The sequence below is a fragment of the Protopterus annectens genome, chromosome 2.part0 (genome assembly GCF_019279795.1).
Source record: "Protopterus annectens isolate FY-2018-M chromosome 2.part0, PAN1.0, whole genome shotgun sequence".
NCBI classification, from domain to species: domain Eukaryota; kingdom Metazoa; phylum Chordata; order Ceratodontiformes; family Protopteridae; genus Protopterus; species Protopterus annectens.
In genome coordinates this window covers 1707527633-1707545677 of record NC_056728.1, presented here as the reverse complement: position 1 = coordinate 1707545677, position 18045 = coordinate 1707527633, and the positions used below count along the sequence as shown (strand labels likewise).

The window sequence follows — 18045 nt, the reverse complement described above, 5'->3', positions numbered from 1 at the left end:
TTTTGATAGGAATCAAAACTTTTCTTAAGACAAGAAAAAGAGTGTACTTAGCCACAGCCAAGCAAGACCATGTCCGAGCTACACGAGCGGCAAACGAGATCTGGGGATATGGAGCAGTGCACCATGGGATACCTGCTTAGCCCAGCCAATGAAAGACTTCGAGCTAGTAAAATCGGCCGAGTCGGAGCCGATATTCGGCTCCGAACCCACGGGTAAGAATGTAGGCGAGATAGGACTACATAACATCAAGATGTTCTGTCAATGTTTGCACTTTTAGGGATGGAAGACAATGTCTTGTGATGGCTGGAGATGTGATTTTTTGGAAGTTTAACTGAAATCCCAGGGACTGTAGAAGAGATACTACACTGTGGATGTGCAGCTGGAGGGTGACCTTGCTGCCTGCCTGGATCAACATGTCATCCAGGTAAGGGAATATCTGTATTCCCTTTGTCCTGCAATAAGCAATTACTGGGGTCAAACATTTTGTGAAGACTCTGGGTGCAGTGGAAAGCCCAAACGGCAAGGCAGAGAACTGAAAGTGAGAAGAGCTCAGCAAGAACCTCAGGTATTTCCTGAAAGTTGGTTTTATGAGGATGTGGAGATAAGCATCCCTTATATCTAATGTGGCTATGAACCCTTGGGGGAGCAGGAGAGGAAAGAGGGTTGGGTACGGGCAACATCCTGAAGGTAGGGACCTTTAAGAATAGGTTGAGGTGGGAGAGGTCTAGAATAGGTCTCTAAAGTCCGTCTTTCCTGGGGACCATGAAGATACTGGAGTAGAAGCCTCCTCCTTTTGTATCTGAGGGAACTTATTCGATGTTGCCCTGAGCCAGCAGTGTGTGCAACACCGGTTGCATGAGGTGCAACTGTTGCGTAGGTGGCTGTGGAGTGGCTTTTCATTTTGGAGGGGAGAGCCAAGACATGAAATGACCATTCTGGAGGATGGACAGGACCCACTTGTCTGAGATGATGTTGGTCTACACTGGGAGGCAGTGGTCTCTGGCTAGAGGAGGGAGATGCTCTTGCTGAAGGGGCTCCTTCCAGACTTCCTAGGCCTTGCAGGAGCAGCAAGACGAGAGTGCTTCCTTATAAAATGGGTTTTAACTGGATAGTTTCTTTGAAACTTTGGTATGGGGAGACCAGCAAGTGTTTAAGGTCCTGCATTTCTTTACCTTTTTGCTGCAGTGACTTGAAAAGGTCTGCTACTTTAGAGACAAACAATTGTCTAGGGGTGCATCAATAAGCTTTGCCCTAAAATCATCAGGCAGGGGATGGAGGCGAAGCCAAGAGTATCTACATAAGGCAGATGCTGATGCTGCTGATCTAACTGAAGATTCAGCAGCATCATAATTGCACTTTATAGACTGTCTGGTAATCTGGGAAGTGAGAGCCAGAAGAGAGGACAGTGAAGCTTTGGCAGAGCAGTCAGGGATATCAGCCAGTTCTTTGCTGGCTGATTCCAGGAGGGATAAAGCATACTTGGCCATGTGTGTCTGGTAGTTAGTCGCCCTAAAGGACAAGGTAGCAGAGGTATAAATCGTCTTACCCAGATGTTCCAATGCTTTGCTGTCTTTGTCAGCAAGGAGAATGGTGGTAGTGGGTAAAAGCTTAGAGGCCTTGTCCATAAAGATAGAGATTGTGGCTGGGTCAGCAGCTGGGCACTTAAGCAGATGTTTACCAGTGTCAGGCACCTTATAAAGTCTGTCAGATCTGCTTGGAGCAGGTGGTTGGGAATCTGGATTAGGTGATGCTGAGGAGAAGGCATCTAGAAAAGCAGGAAGGATAGGGGAACAGCAGATGGGCTTGGGGAATCCATCTGAATAAGGTTATAATATCTTTTTTTTGGACCTCAGTCATTTCAGAGGATTCACACTTTAATTGACCCTTCATCTTGGAGATAGCTTCCCCAAAGGTCAAGTCCTCAGCTGGGGAGTAAGAATCGACCGATTCTTCCTCTGGGGAGCCATACCCCATGGGAGAAGAAATCTGAGAAGTGCAAGATAAAGACTCCTCAGAGAAGGAATCAGAAGCGTCTTCCTCTTCCCTCGTGTTAGGATCTGAGGTCTGAGGCCTAGGGCTCAGGAGTGATGGGGATATGTTAGCACTCACTGTGAAGGTAGGCTGCAAGTCCATGAAAGCATTAAGACAGGCTTTGACTGAAAGCCTGCCTATCAAGCATGCTTTCAGGACAGGGAGAGATATGCTTTATTTTTTTTTCTTTTTAAAGGGCCTAGCAGGCATCTGAAGGGGTCTAGAATCTGGAGACTGCAAAGGACTGGAGGGATCCGACGGGCCTTCTGAAAGTGATAGTCCCCCCCCCCCGTGTCGGAGACCGACACTGGTAAAGCCGCAGCGGATGTGGTCTCATCGTGGGATTGTGAGGCATCAGTGGAGATAACCGCTATATCCACTACGAAGGATCCAGATCCCCAAGTCTAGGGTGGACACAGGCTGAGGATTGGACGGTAGAGGCCCAGCAGAAGAGGTAGGCCATAAGGTCTTGGCCTTCTTTTTTGGAGGTTCCGAAGGAACATCGGAGGAGCCCTCCATTCTTAATGCAATCTGCTTAAGGTGTTGGTTTTCCAAGTAAAGATTTAAAGCATGCAAACGGCTATGTAGGATCTTAGGTACAAATGCCTGACAAATGGGGCAGGCCTTATAGTCGTGTGACCATCCCAAGCAGAAAGGACTCTGATCGTGGGTGTACTTGTGGGGAATCTGCCGGCTGTACTTATACTTGCCCTTTCTGGATGACATGAACAGGCAATACAAGTAAAAGGAAGGACTGAAAGGGTCCCCAATGGGGTACTTATCTTAATTCTTTGAATCTGATGTCAGCGGTAGCAGGAACACCTGTCATACGACTGGTGGCTGAGAAGTTCTAAGGGCTGGTTAGTGCAGACATCACTTTTATGGCTCACGCTCAGACGTCCCATGCACCTCAGTTGGACTGACAATTTTTGTATACTGGACATACGTACGTGAGACAAGAGGAGTAAACCCCATATGTAGAATACAGCAACACTGGAATAGAAGGACATCTACAGGGGCTAAAGCATTTTCACAGTTTGTAGCTTACTATCAATACCATAAACAAGAGAGAATAGTTGTGTAAGAACTTACCATAACCTTAGATGCCCTTCTTTTCCATGTTGCAGTATTCATAAAGGTAGGGAGTTGCTGCCTGCAGCGCTACCATCCGCCAGTATACCAAAGTCTTTTTTACAGGAGGGTACTTGTGACATCCCTTACCAGGGCCATAAACCAATGATGGGTATAAAAGTGATGTCTGCACATACCCTCATCAAAATTGTTTTGCTGCATACAGTAGTGGTCCTGTGGATTGCAAAGAAGGGACCTAGTGGGAGACCCTTAGACTTACACGTAGGCCAGGCCCAGGGCAGTTGGTCAGTTGTGTAGAGGAGAGCTGAGACTGGGGAAGATAATGACTATGTCCTCACCGGTAGGCAATGGAGCTCTGGTTAGGAAGAAACAGTGGGTAGGTGGGTGGGAGTGAATACTGCAACATGGAAGAGAAGGACATCTAAGGTTATGGTAAATTTTTACACAACTATTCTATGTCCTTCTATTCTCATGTTGAAGTATTCATTACAGTAGGGAGAGCACCAGAGCTTTAGGTATGAACCTGGGTGGAGGAAAGGTTTCCTTGAACAACCAAGCCCTAAAGGATAGACCTGGCAAAGCCTGCTCTTGTTTGAGAAGCCATATCCAGTTTGTAATGTTTGGTGAAGTTGTGTACCGAGGTCCAAGTGGCTGCTTCTAAAATGGACGCAGTCGTGCACATAGCGGAGCGCCGGTTAAACAAGGTTAAACTTTTTCTGGCTCCGCCAAGTCTGCTCTTCAATTTTTCCCTAAGAACAGTTCTACTTGCAATCTAAACAGCCTATACTCTATCTGAAAAGCTCAGCACTTGCTCCTAAAAAGCACTCAAACAAAAGAAAGTACTTCATTCACCTAAATTCTGTTGAGTACCCATTTCCCTATAGGTCCTTTCTGACTCAGTACACAGCAATCTTTTTCACTATTTCTAGCATGTCGAAGGGTCAGTTGCTGGCGTCCTCTCCTGTTCAGCTGGCGAATCTGGGAATCTTGAGGCAATGTTACAATTGCCTCATGTACACAGACAACCCTCTCCTCCTCCCAACAAATACAAATATATGTGAGAGATGCAACTATATAGCCAAACTGGAGGCTGAGCTCTCTCAATTCAGTACTGGCAAGACCAGTCAGGAGGAGAAGGTAACCACACACACCACAAACCCAGTCTCACATAGAACTATCACAACTGCAAACCAAACACAAACACACAAAAACATACTGAGGCTGATTAAAAATCTACCAAAACAACAGAGGCCTCCAAAGCAGACACCCAAGCAACCACCACCTCAAGATATAGCACATGCAACACATAGTTCACAAAGTCAGTGTGCTAAACAGTCACAGCCCTTAAGGCCAAAAAACATGCCAGACACACTTGTAATAGGTGACTCCATAGTCAGACACACTGACGTCCCGCTCACCAGACTGAACAAGGAAAAGGTCACAGTAAGCTGCCTGTCGGGAGCTAGAATCCGCCACATAACACAAGCACTCAGGTCACTCCACTGCAAGTACAAATATGACTCAGTCATTGTACATGCCGGTGTGAACGACCTGAGACGTACCTCCCTGGACTACATGAAAAGAGACATAGAGGAGCTCTCTGATTATGTAGCCCAGGCCGGTATGACCCTGACCCTGAGCAGCATCTTACCCTCACCAAGAATGATGCCACAGTACAAAGACAAAATGATCAGTTTTAACAATTGGCTTAATTACGGGTGTCATTCTAAGGGGATCCAATATCTGTCTGCTTGGGATGACATGCTTGACAAGCCACGCTGCTTCGCAAGGGATGGCTTGCACCTGTCACCCCTGGGCTTCCGGATATTGGCTAAGGCTCTTGCCACCCCCATAGTGCCTTTTTTAGGCAAGGCTCAAATGACAAACCTACCTCCTTAGAAAACACAAGTGGAAAAAAAACTAAGGGTAATGCTGCTCAATGCCAGAAGTCTAAACCTCAAGATGCATGCCCTCGAAGCCCTCCTCAGTATGCAGAACATTGATGTCTGTGCAGTGACTGAAACCTGGTTCAAGGCTCCTGAGAGCACCCCAGCACTATCAGGTTTTACCTCATATCATGCTTTCTGGCCCCAAAACTTGGACCGAACCACAAAAGGAGGGGGAGTATCCATTTTCATCAAAGATACCCACACCTCCAGGTTAGTGGGACCGCACGAAGCATCGGAAACTATCCAGGTGCAACTAACCATAGGCAAAACTGCCTTACAGTTTGTAGCATGCTACAGACCACCCTCTCAAACTCAGGAACCCCACTCAGCCTTCCTGAAGACACTGGAGAGTATGAATGTCTCTCCAAATACCATCATTTTGGGAGACTTCAACTACCCAAACATAGACTGGGAACATTACTCAAGCCCCAACACCCTAGCCCAAAGGTTCCTAGAATTCATAAACTCAAATGCAATGGAACAACTAGTCACCATTCCCACGAGGAGACAATATACTAGACCTGATCATCACAAACATGGGGACAAAATGCTCCACACCGGAAGTATATCCCTCTTTGGTAAGATCAGAATATAAATTAATCTCACTGGAAATCCACATCCTGCCCCCACCCCCTGCACAAAAGACCACAGTGAAGAACTTCTCAAAAGCAAACTTCACACTTCTTAAGACTGAAGTGGTATCCTTCAAGGCCCCTGGGCCAGTGGAAACCACAACCCACACTGCTGAATCCTTTGCAAATGCCTTCTATGGGCACCTTCAAGAATGCATGGATCATGCAATCCCAAATAAAACCAAGACCCATTCCCCAAAGGCAGGCCGGTCTGGTGGACCCCAGCCATAAACAAACTTTACAACAGGAGGAGGAAGCTACTACATGACAGAGCAAAATCCCTAAAAGGGAAGGCATCTCTGAGCAGTACTAGCAAAAAACTACGATCACTCATAAAATCATCCAAGGCCAACTTTGAGAAAAAATCGCAAAAGACACAAAAGACAATCACAAGGCCTTCTTTAGCTATGTTAGAAACCTGGGTGGAAACTCCCAGATATGCTCAGAGTTAGTCCAAAATTACACAAAATACACTGAACCCACTGACATTGCCAACATTCTGGCAGACAGGTTCAGTGCAAATTTCTCCTCCCCCTCCCCCCCAAAAGGAGAAAAAACTATCCCAACAGAGTGAAGCCTCCCTAACATCTCAGATGCCCAGGTGAGAGCCGCCCTCTCTAAAGCTAAAAACACAGCATCAATGGGACTGGATGGTGTCCCGGCTGTGTGCTACATGAACTCCAAGAGGAACTAAACCCACACATAAGGCTGCTGTTTAATCTTAGCCTTACTACAGGATACGTGCCAAAGAGTGGCGACGGCAACAGTGGTCCCACTTCACAAAGGCGGTGCTTCTACGGACCCTGGAAATTACCACCCCATAAGCTTGACGAGCCTGGTCTGCAAAGCTATGGAGAGGATCATTATGGAACTCATAAACAAAGACATTGGGGACCTACAGGCATTGGATCCTACTCAATTTGGCTTTGTCAAGGGCAGATCCTGCCTTTTGAACTTGGTCGACTTTTTGAAACAGTCACTAAGGCCATTGATGAGGGTAAGGCAGTTCACACAGCCTACCTTGACCTTGCAAAAGCCTTTGACACAATACCCCACTCGGGCATCATAGACAAACTCACCAGCTTAAATGTAAACCCATATGTCACAAGATGGGTTGCAAACTGGCTCAAGGACAGAACCCACAGGGTCAGAGTTGCTGGAGCTATGTCAGACTCTAAGCCAGTCACAAGCGGTGTCCCACAGGGCTCAGTCCTGGGACCTCTCTTGTTCGGCATTTATTTTTCCGAGGTACAGGCAAACATAGGAGGATTGTGGCTGACAATATTCACAGATGACTGCAAACTGGGTGCCATAATTGATACTCCAGCGGACACAAACATCCTTCAGAGAGGCCTCACAGAAACGGATAATTGGTGCCAGAGCCATGGCCTTAAGCTGAACGCCAAAAAATGTATAGTCATACCCTTTGGGAAAAACAAGGTACCGACAAATTACCACATAGGCGGTAATCCATTAAGTATGGAAGAGGTAATCAGGGACCTAGGGACCCAGGTTGAAAGTAACCTCTCATTTGACACTCACATTGCCAAAGTGGTTAGGAAGACCTTCTATGTTGCCCACCTTATCATAAAGGGTTTCACATCTAGATCAAGAGAGGTCATTGTGCCCCTGTACTCTTCTCTTATCAGGCCAATGATTGAGTACAATGCCCCATTTGGGATGTATCTCACCCGACACCTGCAGCAGTTGGAAAGACCCCAAAAGTTCCTCACCAAGAGGATAAAGGGTCTTAAACATATGTCATATGCTGCCCAACAGAAAAAACTCCAGCTCTATTCAGTCGCATACCGCCTATTCAGAGGTGATCTGTGCCTGACGTACAAGGCCATGTCCAATCCTGAATTAATGGACATGCTCCACCTCAGAAAATCCAAATCCATCAGAGCCACGAGAACAAGTGACTTAAACCTCAACACAGAAATAAATAGGACGTGCTGGAGGGACAGATTCATAACCCAGAGGCTCCCTACACTCTGGAACAGAATCCCAGTCCATGTTAGGCAGAGCCCTTCACTGACTCTATTCAAGAGAAATCTCGACGAGTGGATGGGAGATCGTAGGTTTACCCCGGGGGTCATCTCTGTGTCACTACTAGACAGAGGCATAGTAAACTAAACCCTAAAAGGACATAGTATTCTCATCCTAAGGGGTGGTGTAAGCCACACACAATCTGGCTAGGCTTATAAATGCCCTAGGGCAGATAGCCTAGTACGAACCTATGAACCTAAGTCCATACCTTTGAAAAAGGCAGTAGAGGAGGCAGCTGTCCTGGTAGAATAAGGTTTAACATGGCCTTGCAAGGATTTCTTATGATGGGAGTAGCACAAAGAAATGGATTTGGAGATCCATGAGGAAATGGTTGGTTTTGAGACAGCCTTCCCTAAGGCTCTTACATGGAGTGTCTAGTAACCTGGGAACTGGAATTAAAAAGGCTGGAGAGCTTGGGTTTGTTGGGAGAATCTGGAATCTCGCCACAACAGCCAGGGAATATTTGGCCATGCGCATCAGATAATTAATTGCTCTAAAGGCCAAGGTTGCAGAAGTATGCACTTTTTCTCCCCATGTCTCTCCATAACCTTGTTCTCCTTATCACAGGGAAGGAGGGAGGTGGAGGGTAAACGTTTGGAAGCGTAACCTGCTGCCACTGATATAGTAGTTGGCTCAGCTGAGAGTGCCCTAAAAAGGAACTTGGCATTCTCGGGCACCTTGTCAAGAAGAATGAATGCTGTAATTAAATCAAAAGGGGCTTCAACAAAGTATTAGTTTAAGGGTGTGCACATTTATGCAACCAGCTTATTGTACGTTTTTAATTTTTTATATTTTTTTCCCCTAACAGATTTGTTTGTTTTTCAAATGAATTGTACAGGTTATATGTCACATTAGAGGTGGGAGAAGTTTTGAAATGATTTATTGTGGTCTCATTTTTTTTATATCACAAAATCCTGGCATTTTAACAGGGGTGTGTAAACTTTTTATATCCACTGTATATATGGGATTCTGGCAGTTGGCCGAAATGCTCTGTGGTTAAAAAGAAGTTATGTCCTTACCATAACGTTCCATGTGGAGTGTTCATCTCGCCTTGGTTATTACACATGGGTTCGGAGCCGATCCTCGGCTCCGTGCCGGCCGACTGCAAGCTCTGCATCGAGAAGAAGCTCGAGGACATCTAATACCCACAATCCCCCTCTGCCTTTACCTCAGATCTAGTTTGCAAGCAAACCAGACATAAAGCACGCACACATGCCAAACTATATACATAGAAGTACATATATACAAACATACCAAGGGTATGATAGTAACACTAATAATGCAACAGCAGAAGGAGAATACTCCAGACCAGGCACCAAATCGAACGTTCTTCCTAAGGGTGGGAAGGTGGGAGTGTAATAACCAAGGCGAGATGAACACTCCACATGGAGCGTTATGGTAAGGACATAACTTCTTTATGTGAGAGTGTTCAATCTCGCTTTGTTCTTACACATGGGTAGCGTCCCTAGCTCCATGATCCTGAGGAACTCAAGGGAGAACGTTCTTGAGCACAGTGGAACCAAAGGTTGCCCTATCCCTAGAAACCCTGTCCACTTTGTAATGAGAGATAAATGTATGTGGTTTAGCCCAAGTAGCAGCCGCACAAATAGTGTCTAGTGGTGCGAGCTGCGTGAGCCAAAGATGTAGAAACTGATCTGGTGGAATGTCCTTTGGGTTTCACTGATAATGTTTGATCAGAGGCCTCATAAACATATGTGATACAGTCAGTTAGCCATTTAGAAAGAGTTCGTTTAAGTAACTGCAAGACCCTTTCTGCTGTCAGCAAAAAGCTACAAATAGTTGATCAGATTTCCTGTGATCTTTTGTTCTATCCAAATAAAATCTGAGTTGTCTATGGACATCCAGTTTGTGCAACATATACTCCAATTTATTAGAGTGGTTCTTAAAGAAGGTGGGTAATTCAATGGACTGATTAATATTATTAGAAGAGCAAACTTTGGGGAGAAAGGATTGATTAGTGCGAAGGACTAATCTGTCAGAATGAAATATTAAACAAGGATGTTTGACAGGAAGAACCTGAGGCTCAGACACTGCCTAGCAGATGTAATGGCCACTAGAAATAAAGTTTTCCATGACAAAAATTTCAATGTGCAACTTGAGGCTGGTTCAAAGGGTGGCAACATCAATTTAGAGAGCAACAGGTTCAAATTCCACGGTGATGTCGGACTTCTGACTGGTGGTCTGATATGAAAAGAACCTTTTAAAAAGGCTTTACAAAGTCTGTGAGCCATAATAGGCGCACCACATTCCTCTACATGATAGTTAGAAATGGCAGCTAACTGTACTCTTAAAGTAGCCGGGGAAGCTCCTTCATGAAATAGTTCGGTCAAGAACTCTAAAATCTTGTTTAACGGAGCTACAACAGGGTCCAAATGATGTGACTCCGCCCAAAAGACAAAACGTTTCCACTTACTGGTGTAAGTCTTTGTAGTGGAAACTTTATGAGAAGCTACTAAAATATCTTGAACCGCCGATGTAAGGGAACCGACCTGGCTAAAAGGAAGGAGCAGCCAAGCTGCTAGATGGAGAGATTCTAGAGATGGGTGAGGAACTCCTGACGAGTGAGTCAGTAGATCTGGCTCTGGGTCCAGCATCCAAGGTTCCCGAATGCGGTGATGCAATGAAAGGGAACCAAATTTGACGAGGCCAGAACGGAGCAATGAGAATAATAGTCCTCTGAAGGTTGTTGGCTTTCTGTAGAAACTTTGCAATCAGGGAAATGGAGGAAAAGCATATAGGAGACCCGGGGCCAATCGTGCACCAGCGTCCCTGGGGACTTCCCCTGGAGGGGTAATAGGGCAAAGTAGCTCCTGCATTTGGCGTTCATTGGAGACGCAAACAGATCGCAGGTAGGCTGGCCCCATTTGCGAAAAATCCAATTCGCAACTGACTGTTTGAGGGACCACTGGTGCGGCAATAGTATTGCACTGCTCAGCCTGTCGGCTATGACGTTGGATGTCCCGGGATGTGCGTTGCGATCAGAAAGCGACCGTGGACTCTGCCCATTGCCAAATTCTCATGGCCTCTCTGCATAGTTGGTAAGACCTGGTTCCCCCTTGCATGTTTATGTACCAGACTACGGGCATGTTGTCTGTCTGAACTGCAATGGTCCCTGGAGGAAGAAGGGGAGCAAAGTGTTGCAATGCCAAAACACTGCCCTCAACTCCAGAACATTGATGTGCAGATTGTACTCCAGATTGGTCCATTCGCCTTGGACTGTCTGTCCCTGAAAGATGCCCCCCCACCCTATCAGGAAGCGTCCGTGGTTATCGCCGCTGACGGTAAAGGGTAGCACAAATGGTCTTCCGCTGGATAGGTTGCAAGTCTGTAACCACCACATTAGGTGTGATTTGCATGTTTTCGTTATCAATATTTCGCGAGTCAGTGGAAGTTGTTGGAATGACCATTGTGCAAACAGAAGCCATTGTAGCACTCTCATGTGCAGTCTTCCCAATGGTATCGCAATGAGAGAAGCTGCCATGAGACCCAAGACTTTCAGAAGAATTTTTGCCGGGGACTTTCTGGACGACAGCAGAAGGGAAATGTTGATTTGAAGTGCTACTATTCTTTCTGCAGGAAGTTTTAGAACTAAATGGTGCGTATCTAATTCCGCTCCTATGAATAAGATATTCTGTGATGGCTGTAGCAAAGATTTTTCGAAATTTACTGAAATTCCAAGGTGTGTACAAAGTTGTAGGGTGTAATCCCTGGCTTGTATCAGTTGATGCCTGGTGGTGGCAGACAGGAGCCAGTCGTCCAGATACGGAAACACCTGGAATCCTAGGCGCCTCAGATGAGACGCTACCACTGCCATGCATTTGGTGAAGACCCTGGGGGCTGTAGTCAGACCAAAGGGCAGGGCTCGAAACTGATAGTGACTGGCTCCCAGCCGGAAGCGCAAATGATCCCTGGACGCCCTGGCCATTTTGATGTGGTAGTATACGTCCTTCAGATCTATCGAGCACATCCAGTCGTCCTTCCGTAAGAATGGAAGGATCGATTGAAGCGTGACCATTCGGAACTTTTCCTTCTTGACAAAGGTGTTGAGATGATAGCTTAGGTCCAGAATCGGCCTCCAGTCCCCTGTTTTCTCTGGAACTAAAAAGAACCTTGAGTAAGTTCCGAATCCTATTTGGTCCGCTGGGACTGGTTGGATGACTCTTTTTTCTAGCAGCTTTGAAATTTCTGTAGCTGCTGGGTCTCGCAGATGGGGTGGTACATCTGGGAGTTTTCTCCTTGGAATGGGTGTGGATAGAAATGGGATTTTGTAACCTCTGGTAACAACGCTTTTTACCCAATTGTCTGAAGAAAGGTTTTGCCAGGCCTGAGGGTATAAAGCTAAGCGACCCGACTGCCTCCAGAGCAGGACAGTCGGGCCTCCTCTCAGGAGTGCTGAAAAGGTTTGCCAGGAGGTTGTCCCTGTCACCTTGGTTTCTGGACCCCTCTGCCGCCAGGGCGTCTTCCACCTCTGCCCCTGCGCTCTGGCTCTGGAGGGGGCAGCGTACTGTGTGTTTGGGAAAGATCCTTGGGGTGTGCGAATCCACATTTTCCGAGCACGTTGCCCTTTGGGGTGCGGTCTGGAAGGGTGGAAAACGGACTCCGACAGCAGACAGAGTCTTTCCCTCCTGTTCACACCGGTAAGGGTCTCCTTTACTTTAGGGCCAAAAGTGTGGCTCCATCAAATGGGGCGTTAGTAAAGGAAGACTTGAAGGCTTCCTAAGCGAACATAAGCGCATCCAGGATTGCCTACGAAGAGCAATCGCTGAAGCCGCTGCCCTACTCGATCCTTCGACTCGTGGGATATCAGCCTCATGGACGAGTTCACAATGGATGTAAGGGTGTTGAGATGTGCTGTAACTTTCTCTGAAACAGCAGCATCTGTAGTACCCTGGAGGGTATCTCCCAACTCTTTGACTAGATCCCTCTGTAGCGTGTAAAATGAGTCAAATAGTTCAGGGAACGCATAGAAAGCCGCTGAACTGAAAATGCGCTTCCCGTATCTGTCCATGGTCCTAGAATCTTTGTTAGGTGGATGGACAGATGAGGAAGACTCCGACATCTCCTTTTTCGTGGCCGCTGCCACCACCATGGCGTCTACTGGAACTCCTTTGGTGAGGTAAGCCTTGTCCTGTGGTGCCGTAATGTAATTATTTGGCTTCCTAGGGACTGGTTCCACCGTGTCAGGTGTCTCCACGCCCTTGAGCAATCAACTCCATTAACTCATCGAGGGCGGAGTGACCCAGGAGGAGGAAGGCGAGCACCAAATGCCTTCAGCAAAACTGACTCATCCTCAGAAGGGGAGGGATTGCCAGTCACCTCTCTGTTTTAGGATCTCCAAGATGTCAGAAAAGAGACATCTTCTGAAGGTGACTTAGGGGACCCTTCTGACTCATCTAAGTCAGTATCAGATGTCAAGGACTCTTGTGGAGAATCCAAGTGTCTCCTCTTACACAATCTTTTCCTAGGGACTTCTTCGTGGGGAGCATCCGAAGAAGCCTCGGAGGAAGAGGGGCACCCTCCAGGGGTGGCTGAGACACTGGTGCCCGACGCTTGGATGTGGCCGTGGGTGCAGAGGAGGATAACGGTCCTTTGTGGGAGGAGAAGCTGTTCCTGCTGATGTGGTTGTCTGGGTAGACAACACCTTCCTCATGAGGTCGAAGGCCCCGGGTCCCAGTCGAGGTATCTCCAGGTTCGAAGAAATGGGAAGAATCCCTAAACAGGAACCGAAGGCACCGACCCGAGGACGGAACCGAGTCGATCCGCCGAGGCTCGAGAGGGCGTCGGAACCAAACATCGGTCCGACTCTCGGTCCCGGAACCAAGGATGGATCTTGACCCCAGACTCCAGTACGGATCAGATGGAGTCGAGGTGAACGGTGCAGACTGAGAAAAAGACGGTTCTGGCACCGAGGGCTCCACAATCTTCAGTTCAGCTTCTTCCGGCTCCGAAGACTGGACAGGTCTCGGAGGAGGAACAGATGGAGATAGTGGCAGGCCTTCAAGTCTCGACATCAACTGAGAGGAGACCGAGATAAGCTTGGATAGGGCCGTATGCTCCATCAATTTCTGCACCACATGGTCCACATCGGTGTCGGAAAGGGGCCTGGAAGAGCAGTCGAAGGGATCGAAGACGAGCCGACCTCAACAGAGTCGGTGGAGGGAGCTCCGTCACCGGTTCCAAGACTCGAGGCTCGGAAACTGCCAACAGTTGAACACTCGCCCCAAAGTCTGTGGAACCGGTGATCTAACTTTACCGAAGAGCTCGGAGCCGATGACTTGGGCTCCGACGTCTTCGATTCCTTCGAGGATTTGGATGCCTGGTCTGAAGCATCCAGAGCCTCCTGGAAAGAGGGTTTCAATAAACCTCTATCCATCAGTTTCCTGCGCCTATCTGTCATGACCCTCCCACTAAAAGAGTGACAAATAGAACAGTCCTCTTGCAAGTGGAGAGGGCCAAGGCAGTAGACACAGGAACTGTGGTTGTCTGTGACCGACATCTTTTGGCCACACTGACAACGTTTGAATCCAGATTTTATTTTCTCAGACATTTTGAAGTAAGAGAAAAAAGTCAAGTCCAGTAATAGTCAATCCAGAGAAAAAAAAGAGTCAAATCCGGTAATATGTCAGTCCGTTTGTCAATCCAAGTAGGGGTGGTAGGCCCCGAAAAACTCTATACCAGTTAAAAGAAGTTAAACTAAGTTAACGGTACTGAGAATTTCTCTCTACACACACACACACTAAATATAATAACTAGTGATTTTGAACAAGTTCTCTTGAAAATTTAACAAAAAGTTAAATCTTATCTGAAACCTCGAGCTAGCCTCCAGCGATGCAAATGCAGCAGCGGGAAATGCTCTGTGGTTAACATTTGTTTAGTCAAACACATTTGTTGATCAACAGATGCAGTTAGTCAACAGGTGTGTGAGATCAACAATCCCCAGGTAAGGGAATATTCTCCTTCCCCCTGGATAGTGCAGTCTCGGAGTTAGTATATACAATCAGCAGGGGTGTAGGGAGCTTGCCTACCCATGCATAAAATAAAGATGTTTACTTTTTTGTTTTTTCCTAAGGACAGCTGCATGCAACAAGGTTCTTTCTCAGAGCATGGGTGGTATAGTGCTGACAGTCTTTTAACCTTTTGTGGTCTATGCTTTGACTATCTGCATTTGCATTTGTCTACGTAGTTAGGTAGACCCAGACCTGCATGTGTGTGTGTGTGTGTGTGTGTGTGTGTGTGTATATATATATTGGCTGGAGCGCCTTCTGTGTGGAGTCTACATGTTCTCCCCACGGTTGAGTAACATTTGAAAGACAGCACAGGGAGGATGGGTCCAAGTGGCAGATGCCTAGTAGATAAACAAAGCCATGCTATAGCAGGATGGCTCAGAGGTGACCTGTGCCTGACATACAAGGCCATGACCAACCCGGAATTAATGGACATGCTCCACCTCAAAAAATCCAAATCCACCAGAACCACTAGAGCAAGTGACTTAAACCTTAGCACGGATATAAATAGGACGTGCTGGAGGGATAGATTTATCACCCAGAGACTCCCCATGCTGTGGAATAAAATCCCGGTCCATGTGAGGCAGAGCACCTCGCTGGCTCTGTTCAAGACAAATCTTGACCGGTGGATGGGAGATCGTAGGTTTACCCCAGGAATCATCTCTGTGTCACTGCTGGACAGAGGCACAACAAACTAATGGGCACATTATTTCTAACATAAGGGGTGGCGTAAGCCACATAACTTTGGGCTAGGCTTATAAATGCCTTAGGGCAGATAGCCTAGTATAAACCTATGAACCTATGCATGAATGGGCGTGCCTTCATTGAAGATTGGGCGTCAAGCTGGCACTTCGGCAACGTAAAAATCTACTGCCAATCATTGGCGGACTGGAGTTCTGCTGTAGCGACCCCTAACAGGGAAAAGACAAAAGAAAAACAACATATATATATATATATATATATATATATATTAGTATATAAATTAAATATATATGCAAATATAGATGTATATACATATATATATTATAATGTGAACATAGATACAGATATGTACATACACATTGCAGCACAGGGAGGATGGGTCCAAGTGGCAGATGCCTAGTAGATAAACAAAGCCATGCTATACCAGGATGGTTCAGAACAAGAGACGATTAGTGCCTAACAGCAGGTACTTGTCTAACACAGGAGTCATTTGAGAAGCCAGTACTCTGCTCTCTGCTAAGACACTAAAGTAAAGACGTATGGCCTCTTTAAGCAAACGTGTCTAATTCCAGGTGAGAATGTAACCGAGAATGAACCTGCTCCTATTTAAGAAGTAGGTTGTTTCAGCATGACAAAAGTTGTGGAAAGTTCAGAGGAAAATGGGCTGCCTGTCTGAAGCAGAAGAATACCCAAATACAGGTCAGTCAGTAACAAGATGGATGTCTGTGGAACATCTGCATTCTACCAGGGAGAACTATAGTAGCAGAAGATTTAAAGAGGAAGCCTGGTTCATACCAGTGGGGCTTTGATAACCTGTGGTTTTACCACTTTAAAGAGAGTTTTTCACTTCTGATTGTTCAATACTGTTTATTTCTCTGAACTTGCACGAGGATTGTGGTTCAGGGAAAGAGACTGCTTTGCATAGAAGACTCTTATGTTTGTAACTGCTTCTATAGGCTACAGTTTGGAAAGACTGTTACCTTGGAACATGTGTTTTTCTGTTGTGGCCATGAATATGGCAAAAGGACTAAATCCTCTTTTTGTTGTGTTGCAGTTCCACCTTGAATACTTATTTAATATGGCAAAGTCATGTCTATTTTTGTTTTATTGATAAAATTCACCTCTTTTGGAATAAGCAGGGTGTGTTTCCTGCTATTATCATCACATCTGGTAGATGTAGTGAGCAGCTCCCAACTTTTTGTTTTTACCTTCTCCAAACAACTACTGCTACCGAGGGGATGGCAGCAGTAGTCAATTCCATGGTGCAAACACAAACAGTACTCCCACTGAAGCCACTCAGCAGTATGGAAGTCTTTTTAGTCACCTTTAAGTCAGAAGACAGGACCATGACCACAGTAGTTGGGCAAGAATTTTTAGCAGCCAGCCTCATGAGGAAGACCCTCTGTGCATACATGCATATTTGCAGCTAAGACTATGGTGATTTTGAAAAAGTACAGAGGAATGTGTTAGAGACCTGCTGGAGAGACAGGTTTGTCTCCCGGAGGCTGCTCCGTCTGTGGGATAGACTTCCCATACACATCAAACAGAGTAATTCACTGACCCACTTGAAGTGCAACCTTGATGAGTGGATGGAAAACCACAATTTTGTCCCAGGGGTTCCCACCTGTGTCCCTCACTGAAAAGGGCAACAGGTGCTGACTGAGGTTCCTTTTGGGGATAAACTGTTGAGGTACCACATCACTGTGGTGTTGTCTGTTTTGATTAGTACAGGCCCCGGGGAGAGTAGGGGTCTGAAAGCTGTCAGAGCATGCTGAACAGCTAGAATCACTTACTGGTTGATGTGCAGATGTATTTGATTTGGGCTCCAATGGCCCTGAATGCACCTGCCGTCCAGGTGCGCACCTCAGGCATAATCTGATGCATCTGTGGTTAGGGTCTGGGCAGCGTGGGGTTGTAAAAAGGTGAGGCCCTTGTTGTGGGTGCATGCTGCTGCACACCAAAGAAAATCTTTCCTTAGACAAGGTATCATAGGTATGATAGTTTCCAGGTCCTGAGAGTGTTGACACCAAAGGCTTTTTAAGTACCACTGAAGTTTCCTCATATGCAGTCTGGCATATGGAATGAGTAGAATGCAGGAAGCCATGAACTCTATGATTGCAGAATTTTCCTTGCGGATAACTTGGTTCTGGTGGCTAGTTGAGAGAAATAGCCTGTCAGATAGGCTTGTTTTTCTGGAGTAAGGAATGCCATCTGGGATGCTGTGTCCAGGCTTGCTCCCAGAAATACAATTTTTTGAGTGGGGACTAGTCTGAATTTCTTTTTGTTTATAGCGTATCCCAGGGAGGTCAGCAGGTCCTTTACAAAGGTCAGGTGCTGTAACAGCTTTTCCTGACTGTCTGCCCGAATCAGGCAGTCATCTAAGTATGGGTAAATTTGAATATTCCTCTGTCTGCAAAAGCAATGGTAGGAGTAGTGGATAAGCCAAAGGGAAGCGTAGCGAACTGAAAGTGCATAGATCCTGCCCTGAAACATAGATATTTCCTACAAAAATCCCCGACGATGTGCAGATAGGCCTCTTTTAGGTCTACGGTGGCTAACCAAGCA

The 18045-nt window shown here is 46.4% G+C and overlaps 1 protein-coding gene across 1 annotated transcript in view; it reads right to left on the bottom strand.

Moving 5' to 3' along the window:
- CDK11A (cyclin dependent kinase 11A) overlaps window positions 1–18045 on the bottom strand; it is a 2038318-nt gene that overhangs the window by 148171 nt on the left and 1872102 nt on the right. The gene's annotated exons all lie outside the window — the stretch shown is intronic.